Source organism: Schistocerca serialis, chromosome 1 (assembly GCF_023864345.2).
Source record: "Schistocerca serialis cubense isolate TAMUIC-IGC-003099 chromosome 1, iqSchSeri2.2, whole genome shotgun sequence".
Taxonomy (NCBI): Eukaryota; Metazoa; Arthropoda; class Insecta; order Orthoptera; family Acrididae; genus Schistocerca; species Schistocerca serialis.
This window is the reverse complement of record NC_064638.1, coordinates 563353346-563368876: the sequence shown is the minus strand read 5'-3', so window position 1 is coordinate 563368876 and position 15531 is coordinate 563353346.

Sequence of the window (15531 nt, the reverse complement as noted above, 5' to 3'; positions counted from 1 at the left end):
ATCCACTGTCATTCAAAAAAAAAGAGTGAGGTCCAGTCTTCGACTTGATTCTATGGAGCCTTCAGACAGCGTAACGTGACCAATGATCAAACGGTAACTCAGATAAAACTGTTGAAGATTATTTCACACATGACTGTATCCATTTTTTCTGCAAAGATCATCAAAAGAATAGACAGTTCTGATTACCCTACAGCGTCAAATTTGTGTAAAATTTCAATCAACCTGAGATGACCTCGTCAACAGGGGCTGTAACTCCAGTGAACTGTCAAGGCTCTCTGTTTTACGCCGAGGGAACGCCATCGGAATAACCAACATTATGCCTTCACGTAGATCACCAATGCCCAGAGATTGCGTTTGCGATAAGTCCAGTGTTGCTTGCAACGCCACTACTACGAGTATATGAAGTATTCCTCTGTGACCTATCTTTGTCAAACGCCTGCTTTCGTTCATTTCAAGCAACATAACCGGTGTCAAACTTTGCTCATAATCTAATTTGAATGCCTCCCATAATTACAGAATCTTTGTCTGTTCAAATATAGTCAATGACAAAAAAACGGCGTACCACGAAGGAGCTATGCAACTTGGTTAGAAACTCATATTCGTGCAACTTGGCGGCCGCTGTTTCAATGTGTGACCCTACAGCACAATTTCGCCATGCAACTGGCAAGGATAATAAGCAGGGGGCATGCCAATACAACGGCATAAAGTCTTTGCGAATATGCAGTAGCTTCCATAACATCCAAATCTAGCCTGATCAAACCGTCTAACGCGTAATAGAAGAAGCTCGATGAAATTCAACCTCTCTACGCTTGTAGCAAACAGATCATAAGCGTACGTGTCACTAAGTGCACTGAGGTTGTAAAGTCGTCTTTGACTGTTGTTTCTGAGTGTAAGGCCCAGGTGAACACGTACCACATGGGCTTTCGTTTCCGGTTTTTCGTGGGATCCGTATCGGTCAGCATGCAAAGCCGCAGACTGCTATGGACTGCCAAGTATCGCGCACTGACCTCGTTCACCCTGTTCATGTTGTTGTTTACAATCAACTGCATCGCATACGAGCTTCCTTTAGCCGAACTTTCTATGATTTGTTAAATCTTATAACTAGACATTGCATGTACGTAAATTGGGGAATAATGATAGCAACGTAGTGCAAGTTAGGTAGGAATGTATGTGCACGTTGGGGAAGAAACTTCTAAGAGAAAGCAACACGTAACTGTGTTCTTTGGTAGGAAATTAACTGAAGTGCCTACGTTCTGATGTGGAGGCTGGCTGGTTGAAAGGCCTGAATGTAAAAATACGCAGATAGAAAAAAATATTGCTACACCAAAAATGGTTCAAATGGCTCTGAGCACTATGGGACTTAACATCTGAAGTCATCAGTCCCATAGACTTAGAACTACTTAAACCTAACTAACCTAAGGACATCACACACATCCATGCCCGAGGCAGGATTCGAACTGCGACCGTAGCAGTCGCGCAGTTCCGAACTGAAGCGCCTAGAACCGCTCGGCCACCGCGGCCGGCTGCTACAACAGAAAATAATTATTGCAGAATAATGAAATTTCGGGAATCCATTTGTCTAGGTAACATATTAGAGTGTTTAACATTACGACATAAGCCACTGAAAAAGTGAAACTTTGGTACATCAATAACCGGTAACCGCCAGAGTGTTAACCGCAAATATGCAAACATACTTGCATCGTGTTACACAAGTGCCTGATGTCAGTTTGTTGGATGGAGTTCCACACCTGTTGCACTTGGTCGGTCAATGTAAGGACCGCTAATGCTGGTTGTGGTTGCCGCTAGACTTGTCGTCCGCTTGATTGGAGACAGATCTGGTGATCGAGCAACCTAAGGCACCATGTCAACACTCTATAGTATAGGGGATGTTGGGCTACAGCAGCAGTATGTGGGTGAGGGTTATCCCGTTGGTAAAAACTCCCTAAAATACTGTTCATGCATGGCAGCACGACAGGTCGAATCAACAGACTGACATGAAAATTGGCACTCATGCTACGTGGGATAACCACGACAGCCCTCAACTGGCCACCTCCTAACCAACACACGGCCGTCACTGACACCGACGCAAAACCAGCTTTCATCAGAAAACGCGACAGACCTCCACCCTGCTCTCCGGTAATCTCTCACTTCACACCACTAAAGTCGCAAACGGCGGTGGTTTGGGACCAGTGGAGTGCACGCTTTAGGGCGTCTGGCTCGGAGCTGCCCTTGAAGCAACCGATTCTTGACAGTTCCTTGAGTCGCTGTGGTTCCAACTGCTGCTCAAGTTGGTGCTGCAGATGCAGTACGATGCGCCAGACCCATACGCCGAACACGATGGCCTTCCCTCTCGGTACTGCGACGTGACCGCCCGGAGACCAGTCTTCTTGCGGCCGCGCATTCTCGTGACCCCCGCTGCCAGCAATGATGTACGGTGGCTGCACAGATGCCTAATCTTTCTGCAGTATCCCACAAGCAACTTTGAGCTTCTCGTAGGCCTATTACGCGACTTCGTCAAACTCAGTGAGGTGCTGATAATGGCTTCTTCGGCGACTAACACCAAGTCACCGCGTCCAGCCACAAAGGTAAGTAACGCCCTCGACCGTTAAAACGTGTATTTAAAGGAAACCTGATCTCCATTGTCATAGTGGCACTGCTGGCGCCAGTCTGGTGTGAAACATGAATAGACATCGTCTTTCAGATGTGGAAACAAGCGTACCAATTTTCGTTTATGTCGCAGAACTCCATCTTGGTGTCGCAATCTTGTTTTCTCCGCCAGTGTAATCTAGTAGAGATGTTTTGGAACTCACGAAATATAAGGTCATTAACAGCCCTCGTAAGGGTACGGTGGGGGTCGCGGGCCCTTTGGAGCGAAAGTGAGGTTCTGAAAGTGTTGAGCGTATGACGTCGGGAGTAAGTAATCCTCAATGGTCAATAACCTTAGTTCTCTGCTACGGAATACTAAACGAGTTGGTCATTGTGCTTCCTGTGCTTGCACATTAAGGGCTTTTGTGAGAAACGATGCGACTTAATGAGGGAGAAATTCCTAGATGGGCAAAGGTCTCACAGAAGATCCTGGAATCATTATCTAGCTCGAGGTAGTATTTCATGACAAGGAGGCGGACTTGGCGAGATCTTATAGAAGTTTTTGTTTCAGTGTTTACGTTTGTGTCCTTCTCCCTTTTAACTGTTGAATATTAGCCTGTTTTATTTACGGAGGAGATGCGAGAAACCTGTTGGAGAAGGTGTGCTGACTGGCGCAGCGCTCCGTCTCCACTCAGGTGCTGGGATCTTCGAGTCTTTTGAAAGCAGTTGAACTTCTACAGAACAATGATTCTGGTCTAGAAAGAAATTAAAGTTATCCCTACCCTGTACAAAAATAGGCCATTCCAACCGAATTGATGTCGAAGGACAAGAATATGACACCAGAATTTTTTTTGCTAGCTCTTGGTTCAAAGATATTTGCATACACCGTGTCCATAATTAATGTTCCATTTTCAAAACGCTGTAGAAAGAGAATCACCCATCAGAATTACGACGAATTTGAACAGCATGTTATTTACACAGGGGGAAACGCCGTGGAACAAAAAAGTTTAACTAAAGTTTGATCAACAGATGACGCTGTAAACGTCAAAATATGAACACCAACAGACACGCGGCACACGGCTGTTCCTCATTGTGTGTCCGGAACGCCCTACTGACTGTCTCCGTGAAAGATCGCACGCTGCTGGTAAAGCTCTTTTACAAGAACGTTAACTGTTGACTGTGCATCAGTAGCCCTGAAGAAGTTCCGGGCACTCAATGGTATGAAAAACGGCATTGGTCCGATGTCTGCTGAGACTCTGGACAAACTGAATATAAAATTCGGAAAGACAGGTTCTTTTGAAGTGCAGTGTGGCAGAGGGAAGAAAGCACTCGAAGATGTGGTCACAGCATTGCAGGAGGGCTCGAGCGGTGGTATCCAAACGTACAATGCACAGGGAATTGCTCGAACGTTGGTCATGCCTGCGAGCACAGTGCAAAAAACCCTATGAAACACCCTGCATTTCTATCCATACGAAATCATCTACGTTCAGGAGTTGCTCCCTACTGACCTGCCATCAAGACAAATGGTCGCTCTTTAATTTCTTGCTCACATGGAAGAGAGCAGGGATTGGCCATGGAACATTCTGTGGACCGACGAAGCCCATTTCCATCTCCAAGGACATTTCAGTAGGCAGAACTGCAGATATGGCGTAGCCACAGCCTGGGGGATGTTTCCAGAATGAGATTTTCACTCGGTCGGGCACACAGTTTTAATCTGCCAGGAAGTTTCATATCAGCGCACACTGCGCAGCAGAGTGAAAATCTCATTCTGGAAACATCCCCCAGGCTGTGGCTAAGCCATGTCTCCGCATTATCCTTTCTTTCAGGAGTGCTAGTTCTGCAAGGTTCGCAGGAGAGCTTCTGTGAAGTTTGGAAAGTAGGAGAAGAGGTACTGGCGAAAGTAAAGCTGTGAGGACGGGGCGTGAGTCGCGCTTGGGTAGCTCAGATGGTTTCTAAAACCTTCCTAAAACCTTTATGCCTTTTCTTCGGCCGGCCGGTGTGGCCGAGCCGGCACGGTAGCTCAGCGTGTTCGGTCAGAGGGTTAGCTGCCCTCTGTAATAAAAAACTGAGTTAATCGATCAACGACCAACTGAAACGGGTCTCTCACGACGTCCGCCCCGAGCAGATGCAACGAACGTAAACGAACAAAGATTTTTTAAAAAATAAAAAAAGCGGTTCTAGGCGCTACAGTCTGGAACCGCGCGACCGCTACGGTCGCAGGTTCGAATCCTGCCTCGGGCATGGATGTGTGTGATGTCCTTAGGTTAGTTAGGTTTAATTAGTTCTAAGTTCTCGGGGACTGATGTTGAGTCCCATAGTGCTCAGAGCCATTTGAACCATTTTTTTGAACCTTTTCCTCATTTTCACCGTTCATAATTTATAAAACACATAAGGCAAAGAATAAAAGTATTATACTGCCTTTATTTGCGACCCAAACAAATGAAGAGCGCACTCCACTGTGAGCGGTGGCACCGATATTAGGTTCGGAAACAGAGGTAGTCCTGGACTTATTACATTCTAAAATTAACTTCATTTATCGCACTCTGTTGTCCTGCAGGAAAAGATTGGACTACCGTACTTTCCATGAAAAAGGATAGAACTTGGCTCAGAGAAGCAGATGACAAGAAAATATAACTATCGGGGAAAAAACTGACTCAGTTGGAATTAAGAAGTGAGACACTTTTCAGATTATTAGCGGGATATTCACTTAGCGCAGTATCAGCATACAACTTTCAGTATAAAGGGTGTACATAATCAAATTTTCAGGTTCAAAACGCTATAGAAAAAGAACGATGTCAAATTTGAAAAGCATGTTACTGACGCAGGGAGAAACGTCATGGAACAAAATGAATTTTATCCGAAATTCTACCAATAGATGGTGCTGTAAGCATCTCAGTGGTTCAAATGGCTCTGAGCACTATGGGACTCAACTGCTGAGATCATTAGTCCCCTAGAACTTAGAACTACTGAAACCTAACTAACCTAAGGACATCACAAACATCCATGCCCGAGGCAGGATTCGAACCTGCGACCGTAGCGGTCTTGCGGTTCCAGACTGCAGCGCCTTTAACCGCACGGCCACTTCGGCCGGCAGCCATTTGAACCATTTTTGAAATGACGGCTGGTAATTTTAGCATTTCCGAAATAAATCTGCAGCAACCGCTTGACTGGTTGCGAAACGTGCGGCGGAGCGCCACCTTGCTTAAAAATGAGTTTACCCAGACATCCGCACTGTTGAAGGATTGGAATGGCGTTGGCGCGCAAAAGACTTTCATAGCGTTTACCAGTGACAGTACATGTAACAGCATCCGTAAGACTTATCTCCTCGAAAAAATACTGGCCTACGATAAACGATCCCTTCAGCCCGCATCATATGTCTGTAACCGAGGTCGGTAACACATGTTTGTGCGGTAGCGCTCCATAATATTCCTGTGTACTAGGGATAGCGTTTAGTAATCATATTCTCCTGGGCCCGGATTTGAACCCAGCCACGATGGAGATCCGCTCCATCTGGTACCCCGTGGCCAACGAAACATTTCCGACAAAACATCGTCTAGTTAACATCCCAGTGTGCATGCAGTGCCGTTTGGCCGACATGGACTTTCGGCGGATATGTGGCTTCCAATTCAGAAGTTGCTTGCAGTAGTAAGGCCGCTTTATAAAGAGGGAGAAAGGGATAATGTAGATAATTTTAGACCTATTTCTATGCCATCAGTGTTTGCTAAAGTTATTGAAAAGGCTGTGTATGTAAGAATAATTGATCATTTTATATTACACGATTTGCTATCAAATGTACAGTTCGGCTTTAGAAGTCGTTTCACAACTGAAAATGCTATATTCTCTATTCTCTGTGAGGTACTGGATGGGTTAAACAAAAGGTTTAAAACGCTAGGCATATATTTTGATTTAACTAAGGCATTGACCGCAAAATATTGTTCCAGAAGTTGGACCATTATAGAAAACAAGGAGTAGCTCACAATTGGTTCACCTCTTATTTTAGCAACAGACAATATTGAGAATGTCTGTGATGTGGGGTCTGGATGGGGTACAGTCAAGTGTGTGGGGGCGGGGTGGGGGGGGGGTGCCCCAGGGATCAGTGTTAGGGCCACTTCTGTTCCAAATTTATATAAATGACTCTAACATATTTCTGTTTGCTGATGACACTAGCTTGGTAGTAAAGGATGTTGTGTGCAACATTAGCTCGGTTTCAGATAGTGGAGTTCATGACTTAAGTTCATGGCTTGTAGAAAATAAACTAACGCTAAATCATAGTAAGACTCAGTTTTTACAGTTTCTAACACACAATTCAACAAAACCTGACGTTTTAATTTCACAGAATGGGCATATGATTAGTGGAACTGAACAGTTCATATTTCTAGGTGTTCAGATAGATATTAAACTGTAGCCGAAAGCCCACGTTCAGGATATTGCTAAAGGACTTAATGCTGCCATTACTATTCCAACGGTGTCTGAAGTATGTGATAGTTCAATACGAAAAGTAGTCTGTTTTGCTTGTTTTCATTCGCTTATGACGTAAGGTATTATATTTTGGGGAAACTGTTTCCATTCTCAAAGGATATTTTTGGCCTTGAAACGGGCGGTTCGGGCAACAAGTGGTGTAAATTCACGAATCTCTTATCGATTCCTGTTCATTCGTTTGGTATTCTGACATTGACCTCTCAATATATACATGCTTTACTGTCGTTTCTTCTTAACAATATCAGCTTATTTCCGAAATTTATCAGCTTTCACTCAGTTAATAGTAGGCAGAAATCCAGTCTGCATTTGAATCGCACTTCCTTGACTCTTGTGCAAAAAGGTGTGCAGTATACTGCTACATCCATTTTCAATAAGCTATCACAAGAATGCCAAGATCTTAGCAGTAATCCACGCCCTTTCAAATCGACACTGAAGAATTTCCTCATGGGTCACTCCTATTCTGTCGAGGAGTTCCTCGAAAAACTTAACTGATTCCTATTTTATATTGTTGATTGCGTTTATGTAATCTGTGGGATCCTTTTTTTGGGTTCATAAACATTTTATTTTATCTGTTATTACTTTTATGTAGTAATTTCACGTACTGACACGTTCCATGACCTTGGAGATTTGCTCCTCAATTTGGTCCTATGGAACTTGACGTGTAAATAAAATAAAATAAATTTTATCTCCAAGTGCCGTCCTACACGATCGAGCCCGGGATGCTCCTCCGCCCTGTTAAGTCCTAGTTTCGTCAATCAAGCCGGCACGGTAGCTTACGGCACTTCCCTCTGTAATAAAACAACTGAGTGAAGTGTTCAACGACTGACTGGAGTCGGTGTCATGTGATTTTCTCCCAGACCAAATGCTGAGAACAATGACGAACAAAATGAGGAAGGAGTAGGAGGATAGGCCAGGGAGGGGAAGGAGTAGGAGTAGGAGCAGCAGTAGGGGAGGGGAAAGGAGAGTAAGAGGAAAAAGGGAGGTAGTGTCTTTGTTTTGTAATGAAAATGTTGTGGATCCCGGTTTCGAACTCAGCCAGAGCTGAAATTTTTTCCACAACGAAGATCCGTGCCACTTGGTACGTCCTGGTCAACGCAGAGTTTTCAACACCACGTAAACTGCAGACATTGCTCTTGTTGGCTCCCCAGTGTGAATGCGGTGTCGTGATATCGGCACGGATGAGCATCGCGTGGAATGTGGAATTTCCACGGATGTGTGGCTTCTAATTCAGAAGACGCTAACCTTCTATCTCCGAGTTCTGATCCGTAACGCTCCTTGGCCGGTTAAGACCTACTTTCCCCGAACAAAGACACATGTGGTGAACTCGATGAGAGTACTTTCTGTGTACTTACTCGCGACCGTCTCAAAGATGTACTTTGCTTTTGGACTTTCTAACAAGTGGAAATTTGTCGTAAGTTCTAAAGGACCAAACTGCTGAGGTCATCAGTCCCTAAGCCTACAACTGCTTAATCTAACCTAAACTAACTTACTCTATGGACAACACACACACACACACACACACACACACACACACACACACACACACACACACACACACACACACAGAGAGAGAGAGAGAGAGAGAGAGAGAGACCACACACCCATGCCCGACGAGGGACTCGGACCTCCGGCGGGGGGAGCCCGCCGGCCCGTGCTTTCTTACAAGAATGCCACGATCAATTGCAGTATTATTCTAGCTATCGTCAGACTTTCGCTAGGTATTTAAACAATGTATTCAAGTGTCTCCAGTTCCCCCGCCGCATCTGGGCACTACTGGCTAAGAGAAGCTGACTCTGGTAGACACTGATTTGAATCTCGCAATGGACCATTGAGCAAGACTGTATTCCGAGAAGACGTACCCGCACCCTGGCTGTGGAGAATTGGGATTGGACAGCATTTGATTTCTGATGTTTTCGAGTAGTCGTCATGGTTGCGTTGTGCTACCAAAAGGGTACCCCCAATTTGGTTGTATCCTGTTTTATATTGCTTACTAATAAAATCCAACGCTATCACACAGGTCTCATTTAGTATTGTAATTTCAGGATGTACGCTATTGTCGTGACCATGTGAGTCCACCAACTTAAAAAAAAGATACAGGTGTTGAGGCATAGAAAAGGGTCGGTAACGCATGTCTGTGATGGCTTGGAGGTAAGCTGCTTAGAATCCTGGTGGTGGATGAAATTTTGACTACCAGTAATTGGCCAGTTAGGAGAGGATGGGTGATAGGATGAAGTTCCTCATTGTCAGGATTAAATACCTAGATTAAAAGCCAAACGTCTCAACAGTGTCTCACGAAGTGAGGGCTTTTGTCACTGCCGATGGCGATTCGTTAAGCTCGGTGGCCTCTGTGGTACTATTCGAAAGGAATAGGCTATGTGCCGGCAACTAATTTCACGCTCTTCTTTCTCTCATCATAGTCATACAGCTCACACATAACACCAGGCTCTACTCGTATCCATTACACTCATCTGCACTCCACACATATCCGCAATGCCGCAGGCCGATGTGTGACATGGAAGACACTCTGTATGCCATGCTGCTAATCCCATCCCGTGGGATTTCCTAGACAATAATGAAATACGACGTCCTAATTTCAACCGCTTGACATCCTTAAAGTAACTGTGTCCGTGTTAAGTTTTTAACACACACACACACACACACACACACACACACACTTACGCACGCGCAGAGCTACAGATGTGTTGATAGGGTGGTCCATTGATAGTGACCGGACCAAATATCTCACGAAATAAGCGTCAAACGAAAAAACTACAAAGAACGAAACTTATCTAGCTTGAGGAGGAAACCAGATGGCGCTACGGTTGGCCCGCTAGATGGCGCTGCCATAGGTCAAACGGATATGAACTGCGGTTTTTTTTTGTTTTTTTAATAGGAACCCCCATTTTTATTACATATTCGTGTAGTACGTAAAGAAATATGAATGTCTTAGTTGGACCACTTTTTTCTCTTTGTGATAGATGGCGCTGTAATAGACACAAACGTATAAGTACGTGGTATCACGTAACATTCCGCCAGTGCGGACGGTATTTGCTTTGTGATACATTACATTACCCGTGTTAAAGTGGACCGTTTACCAATTGCGGAAAAGGTCGATATCGTGTTGATGTATGGCTATTGTGATCAAAATGCCCAACGGGCGTGTGCTATATATGCTGCTCGGTATCCTGGACATCAGCCAAGTGTCCGGACCCTTCGCCGGATAGTTACGTTATTTAAAGAAACAGGAAGTGTTCACCCACATGTGAAACGTCAACCACGACCTGCAACAAATGATGATGCCCAAGTAGGTGTTTTAGCTGCTGTCGGAGCAGACAAATTGCGCGAGAATCGGGAATCTCAAAACGCCCATGCAAGTTTCAAAACCGATTGTTCGTTTACATGGGAGCGAAAAGCGACTGTTAAGCAGTATTGGTAAGTCGGTTTAAGAAATCCGGCTTTGGGAGCACATGTAAACATAGAATGTGCTGGTTTCCCGTTGTGCAGCAGGTAACAAATTCACCGACAGGAGTTACAGGGGGCGCAATCCGACATCTGTGAGCTGCACCGCCTACAGTCGCTCAGGCACCTGACTAACGGAAAATTAACGATAGCGACAGGGATTTAATACTCTTCTGATCCTGAGTTCGATGCTCCTACTTAATATCTCACAGGGCAAAATACTGTGGTCATATAAGAAGTATACCAGCGACAAGATGCAGTCAATGCCTTCATTGTGCGATTACAATGGTGGTGTCACTGATGAGTGTCATTTAAACATAGTTATTAAACACTGTTTTCTGAAACTCTTTCACCAAAAAAAGGAAGAAATATTCGAATCTAGAGCAACTGCCAACATTAGTAACTTAGAAGTAGATATCCTCACTGTAGCGAAACAGCTTAAATCGCTTAATAATCACAAGGTCTCTGGTCTAGATTGTATACCAGTTAAATTCATTTACGATTACGCTGATATAATAGCTCACCACTTAATAATCACATACAATGAGATGACAAAAGTCATGGGATGGCGATATTCACAGACACAGATGTCGGTAGTATCGTGTACACAAGCTATAAAAGAACTGACATTTGTACTCAGGCGATGTGAAAACGTTTCCGACGTGATTGTTGCCACACGACAGGAATTAACAGACTTTCAACGCTAAGTGATAGTTGGAGCTAGACGCATGGAACATTTCATTTCGGAAATCGTTAGGGAGTTCAATATTCTGAGATCCTCAATGTCAAAAGTGTGCTGAGAATACCAAATTTCAGGCATGACCTCTCACCACCGACAACACAGTGGGCGACGGCCTTCACTTAACGACCGGGACCAGTGGCGTTTGCCTCAAGTTGTCGGTTCTATTAGCCAAGCACCTCTGTGTCAAATATGGGACTACGACGAACGTGTCCGTTAGGGCAGTGCGGCGAAATTTGGCGTCAATGGGCTACGGCAGCAGGCGACTGACGTAAGTGCCTTTGCTAACAGCACAACTTCGCTTGCAGCCCTTTTTCTGGACTCGTGACCATATCGGTTGGACCGTAGACGACTGGGAAACCGTGGCCTGGTTAGTCCCGACTTCAGCTAATAAGAGCTGACGATAGGGTTCGAGTGTGACGCAGACCCCACGAACCCATGGAACCAAGTTCTCAGCAGGGCAATATGACAGCTGGTGATGGTTCCATAATGGTGTGGCTGTGTGTACGTGGAATGGACTGAGTCCTCTGGTCCAACTGAACCGATCATTGACTGAAAATCGCTATCTTCGGCTACTTGGAGACCATTAGCAGCCATTCATGGAGCACATGTTCCCAAACAAGTTGAAATTTTTATGGATGACACTGCGCTACGTCACCGAACGCCATTGCTTTGAAGAACATTCTGGACATTTCCAGTGAATGGTTTGGCCACCCATGTAACTTTTATGGGAGTAATCGAGAGGTAAGTTCGTGCACAAAATCCTGCACCGGCAACACTTTCGCAGTTATGGATGGCTATAGAGACAGAGTGCCTCATATTTCTGCAGGGGACTTGTTGAGTCCATGACACGTAAAGTTGCTGCACTGTCCCGGGCAAAACGAGGTCCTTCACGACATTAGAAGGTATCCCGTGACTTTTTTTTACCTGAGTGCAAGTTAGCCTCGAGGAGATGCGAAAGTATGCCGAGTTCTGGGATTAGTAAGTTTGTACTACGTGCTTCGTTTCACTCCTTCCTCGAGGCCGAGACCTGCCGACGGCGGCAAGAATGCCTCTCGGCTCTGCAGCCAGGCGCCGCCGCTTCCCCTCGACAGCGAGACTCATTAGACGGGCGTCGGCGCTAACGCGGCCTGTTAGCGGGCAGTCAATAAGGCGCCGCTGGCGACGAGCAGTCAGAACACAGAGGGCCACGCCGCGCCGCGCCGCGGCTTCCTGTGCAGTAAGAAAGGCCGCGGGCAATTAAAGCCGCGGCGGCGGAAGCGCCCCCAGCCACCGACTAATAGAGCCCGGCCTGAGCACGGAATTCGCTCAATTAAGCGACAGGTGTTGGCGCGCTAGAGCGGCGCTTCTCAACCTCGGCGGGAGGTAATTACCTGCTCGGGGCTCGATTAAAATTTTCTCAGGGATAAGAACGAAAAGGGTTTGGTCGTCGTTTAGTCACGCTCTAAATTATTTTTGAAAAGCAATCACTATTTTATTAGAGAAACATTTCACACGATTTATTGACCTACAAAAGGAATTCTAAATCTGATTCCGCATATAACATTTGACGATGCCACTATGGCTGCAGTACATTAGGACTTTGTTTTTGTGAAACAGGTCTGACGATGGTCATTAAAGACCGAAACCGGTAATCTGTTAACAAAAAGTTTGTGACCATAGACGTAAATTAAAGGATACTATCTATATGCCCTCGTATGAACTGTAGTTTCCCGTTTCTAAGCGAAATGTATGTTGGCGGCAGCAGAATCTTTCTGCAGTCACTTCAAATGCCATTTCTCTTCATTTTCTCAATAGTGTTCTTCAAAAAGAACATTGACTTCCCTCCAGGGATTCCCATTTGAGTTTCCGAAGCACCTACGTAGCACACGCGTGTCGCTCGAACCTACCGGTAACAAATCTAGCAGCCCGCCTCTGAATTGCTTCGATGTCTTTCTTTAATTCGACCTGATTCGGATCCCAAACACTCGAGAAGTACTCAAGACTAGGTCACACTAGCGTCCTATATGCGGTCTCCTTTACAAACAAGCCATACTTTCCCCGAAATTCTCCCAATAAACCGAATTCTACCATTTGTCCCCTCACCACAATTGTCACATCCTCGTTCTAATTCATGTCGTTATGTAACGTTGCGCCCAGATATTTAAACGATGCCCCGAAAGCAACGGGTTTGTTTTTTCTACTTGTCCGCTTTGATTTACATTTTTCTATGTTTAGATTCAAATGGCTCTAGCATTATGGGACTTAACATCCGAAGTCATCAGTCCCCTAGACTTAGAACTACTTAAATCTAACTAACCTAAGGACATCACACACATCCATGCCCGAGGCAGGATTCGAACCTGCGATCGTAGCAGCAACGAGGTTCCGGACTGAAACACCTAGAACTGCTCGGCCACAGCAGCCGGCTCTACGTTTAGAGCTAGCAGCCATTCATCACACGGACTAGAAATTTTGTCTAACTTATACCCTCCTACACTCACTCAATTTCCACACCTTCCCGTACACCTCAACATCATCAGCGAACAACCACAGATTGCTGCTCACGATGTCCACCGGATCATTTGTATTTATAGAAAATAGTAGCGGTCCTGTCACTTCCTGGGACACACCTGACGATACCCTTTTCCCTAAAAAAGACTCGCCGTCAGGTACAACATACCGGATTCTATTACCTACGAAGACTTCGAACTACTCACGTATCTGAGAACCTACTCTATGTGCTCGCACCTTTGTTAACAGCTGCAATGGGGCACTGTGTCAAATGCTTTCCAGAAATATAGAAATGCGGAATCCGCCTATTGCCATTCGTCCATGGCTCGCATTGTATCATGTGAGAAAAGTGGCAAGCTGACTTTCGCACGAGAGATGATTTCTAAAACCGTGATGATTCGTGGAGAAAACCTTCTCGGTCAATATATTACATTAGAAATGAGCATATTTCAAGGATTCTGCAGCTGACCGACGTTAGGGATATTGATCTGCAATACTACAGGTCTGTTCTTTTACTCTTCTTATATTCAGGAGCCACCAGCGCTTTTTTCCAGTCACTTGGAACAATCCACAGTGTAAATGGTGCAAGACCTTAGAAAAGAGGTATAATCTATACAAGGTGTGGAAAAACAACCTGATTATAAGGCTACAGGAGGGTTGTGGACTTCAATCCAGGAAAATAGATAACCACGGCTGAAAACGCACTTAGATAGAAATTGCCTGAAAAATTCTGAAGGGGGTAGGAACAAGAATTGGGGTGAAACTTGAGAGTATAGGTGGTGCTATTTCAGTGGTTACAAAACTGAGTCACATTTACAAAGAACCTGGCGTTATGAACCCACTTAGGAGTATGACCGTGCGGCCTTTCCATCTCGGATGTACAGCCTGTTTCGGCTCGGTATGGTGTCATAAATCTGTTGCATCCTCTTTTGAGGAAAGCTGGCTCGTAACTAGTTGTAACTGCTCTTTGATAGCCTGGATACTGCCATGGGATGGGATGGACGACCGAGTTGGTTCCACACAGCTTTTACCGGGGACAGATCTGGGGATTTTGCTGGCCACGGGAGGTATCTCAACATGATGCAGACAGTTTATAGAGACATTTCACATAAGTGGTGGAGAATTGCCCTGTTGGAAAATGGCACCGCAATACTGTCACATGAGAAGTAACACACGAGGATGCAGGATGTCCGCGTCTTAACTTTGTTATCTCAGAGTTCGCTGGTTCACTATTTACTGTGACCTGAAGCCATAGCCGATGGTTCCCCACAACGTGACGCCAGGAGTAACACCACTAAGCCTCTCCAAAACTTGGGAGGAATGGGACCTCTCCATAGTCGTCCGCCATACTTTCCGACTATGTCATCTGGGTAATAAGGAAACGCGATTCATCGCTGAACTCAAAGCGACGCAGTTCATCAACAGTCGGTGATACCCGGTCACGGCACCATTTCAGACACAGTAACTTGTATTGTGGTGTTAACGGCTGCCTTCGCACGGGAGGGAATTTCTCTAGACTGGCTGCTACTGGTCTCGGACCAATTATGCGTGGCGATACAGAATGTTGCCTGGAGTCAATTACTGGTTCTTGGGTGTCAGGCGCAGATGTGAAGGGGTTACGATGTGCCTGGTGCACAATACGGCGACACTGTTGTGGCCACTGTCGTGGTAGCCTGACGTGATCGAAACCTTGACGACGAGTATGCCTGCCCACAAGTTCCCATGCAGTCCAACATAGGGCCACAGTCATATCCCAATGTCCCACAAATCTGTAT